The following is a 3,037-nucleotide window of genomic DNA, read 5'->3' as shown; positions in this document are numbered from 1 at the left end:
AAAACCCACGTCTTAATAAATTATGTGTTATTTTGTGTGCTTTAAAAAAAACAGTTTTTTTTATTTAAATTTAAATTCACATAATTGAAAATAGTGTATTCGTTCATTTTGTCTGTTTGTAGACATTGTATTTCTAGCAGTTTTACAAAACTTTAGTTATGTAGCCAGATAAATGCTTGGGCTAACTCCCAGTTCTGTGAATTGTGGACCCAAGCCCAAACTTTAAGGTCAAAAACTAGGGACAGTTTGGCTCCTTGAAACCATTAGAATTGGGGGGAAAAATGTCTCCAATGACCTCAGCATAGAAGAGAGAAACCTGAAGGTCCCTGGTTTCATAGTACCTTATTCCCTGTTCCTTTAAGCTCTCATGAGTGAAAGCCATTAGATTTCAGAAGAACAGGATTTACTGCATGTAGAAATGGCTGTTTTTAAACTTTGTGATGAATGAGGGCGAGATAAATTTTGGAAGTTAGGGTCAAAACCTTTTCTAAATAGTCTAGATTATACTAATGGAAGCATGGCCAAACAGCTCACTGTGAGAGTAGATACCCATGAATGTACTCTCTGTAAACGACCTTAGTTCTAAAGCCAATGCTGTGAGCATCTTGCCTGTTACACTTCATGACCATTGATTGGAAAACCACTAAGGGTACCTATTTATTTACTTCATTTCATGTGCCCTAAGAATATTTTTACAAAAGATCAGAATATTCCTCAGACCTCTGGAGGATAATACATAGATCTGCCATGGGGTTGTGTGAATCACAAGACCAAAATCCAGTTAGATAATCCTGACTGCATGTCAGGTACAGCTGTGCAAAGATGAAGCAAAGGATGTATGATGGGTTTGCTAGCATTCACACCCATGTTCTCCCCCAATCGCACACACTTTGGTCTGTACTTTAGCTGGTTTTTCTCTGTGCTCGGATAGGGATTTTTTTTACAAGGTCTGTGGAGTTTCTGTATGCTGTTTCGTATGTTTTAGCACCGCTGATGTTCACTTTCGCATGTGTTTTATTTTATTCCCTGAATAGTCTTAAAAGTAGGACAAGAATTATTTAAAGGGGGAAAGAGATTATTATTTCAGTTTAAGAGTCCCAGTAGGATGGAGGGAACTTGGAAAGTGTAAAGAGTTCCCTATTGCTATTAAGTGTGACTCAAAAGCCACCCTTGGTTTTACACCATCTCTATCTGTAATTTGCTTCTTTTCTAGCATACTTTTTTCAGACGTGCACAGCAGCTAATCCCCATAAAGCAGAAGCCACACATGAAATTTAAATTCCAACACATTTGTTCAAATTCCTGCAGGACACTGTCTCCCCCCTCTCCGTGACCATATTAAATTGACTACATGGAATAGAGTCAACCTTTTCCCTCCAACATTCAGATTTGGACGAAGTCCCAGATTTAACAAAGAAATGCATAGAAAAGCAGGTATGATCAGATGTGGGCTACCTGGGCTATGCTTTTATGGCTTTCACAAATAACACTTCATAGAGGGAAACTATTATGTATCTAAGGAGAGGACCTCTAATTACACCACATTTGCAGTCTATCGGAGTTTAGTAAATGTCAAAGCATGTCCGATGTATACATCTATGCATGTGAAGAATTCCAGAGACTCCCTGAGAAGGGTCAGGTTTATGTTTGTTTTGAAAAATGTTCAGGTATTACAAAGTTTTTTGTCCCCCAGTCCTTTGTCAGCCAACATTGGGAGAAAAAGACAAAGGCTTATGAATAGAGCCTGCCCTGCTTTATTCTACTGGAGACATGAGACTCAGAAATGTAAGTCTGAAAAACCAAGACCTGGATTTCACATTTTCTTCCTTTTAACCCAGAATGTCAGAGACTTTATTGAATCACAAAAGAAAGGTTAGATTGTAAGTGGGCTCCAAGCCTGCTGCCCACAGGGTAGGATTAGTAAATTTTTCCTTTAGTCAGTATTATCTAGAAATCCACAAATGTTTCATTATTTCATTTGGACATGTTTCCTCTACATGTATAAGAAGCCCCCTCTAATAAAAGGCAAAGCAAGCATGACAGAGACAGACACAGAGAGAGACAGAGAACGAGAGCAAGAGTTAGAATGAGAGTGAAAGCGAGAAAGTTTGTTACTATTTTGGTATTTTTGTGCAGCAGGTGAGTCCTAAAGTCCCAAACATCTGAGGACAACAGCATCTGTAACCACATAAATTTGTAATATAGAGAGAGGAATTTAAATCCAGCAACATGGCTGCCCTGGCAAGGGATTACATCCAAAGACCTTCTAGGTATGTGTGATCTCACTGGAATGATACACCTTTAAGCCCTCTGACTGAAATACAGACATGCTCTTAGTATCTGCCTTTAATCTCAAACAATGAAGGTAAAAATTAGTCTGTAGAAGGAAGCAGCCATGTTTGAAAGTGACATCTAATTGAGTGGCAGATAAAGTGAAGAATCAGAGAAAGGTTTGACAGAGTCAGAGATAGGATATGCCCAACTCTCAGGAAAACAGACAAGAAAAAGGCTTAAGAGCAGTACAGGCTGGTGAGATGGCTCAGTGGATGGCTCAGTGGATAAGAACGCTGACTGCTCCTGTAGAAGTGACACAGCTTCTGGCAAAGATCCCGTTTCTGGCTCCAGTTATCGGGCACCTTTCCCGCCCAAGGAGGGGTGTCCACCCGGGAAGGGTCTCAAGGCCTGAGCCTGTAGGAGAGCCATCTTTGCTCCGGTGCTCTGCCAGGGGGAGGGCGACCTGCAAAAGCGGCACAGCTTCTGGGAAAGATCCCTTTTCTGGCTCCAATTCTTGGGCACCTTTCCTGCCCGAGGAGGGGTGTCCACCTGGGAGGAGTCTCAGGGCCTGAGCTGGCAGGAGAGCCATCTTTGCTCTGGTTTGCCTAGGCTCCAGTCTGCACTGGCGAGAGTGTGGTCTGCAGAACCTACACAGCTTTGGGACAGACAGAAGCAACCTAACATCGGGGACAGACCCTGTTTCGGGCTCCAGAAAGTTGGGCACCTTCCTCACCAGAGGAAAGGTGGCCACCTGTGAGGGCTC

The sequence above is a fragment of the Mus pahari genome, chromosome 19 (assembly GCF_900095145.1).
Source record: "Mus pahari chromosome 19, PAHARI_EIJ_v1.1, whole genome shotgun sequence".
Lineage (NCBI taxonomy): Eukaryota > Metazoa > Chordata > Mammalia > Rodentia > Muridae > Mus > Mus pahari.
Note: the sequence above shows the minus strand (reverse complement) of the source record.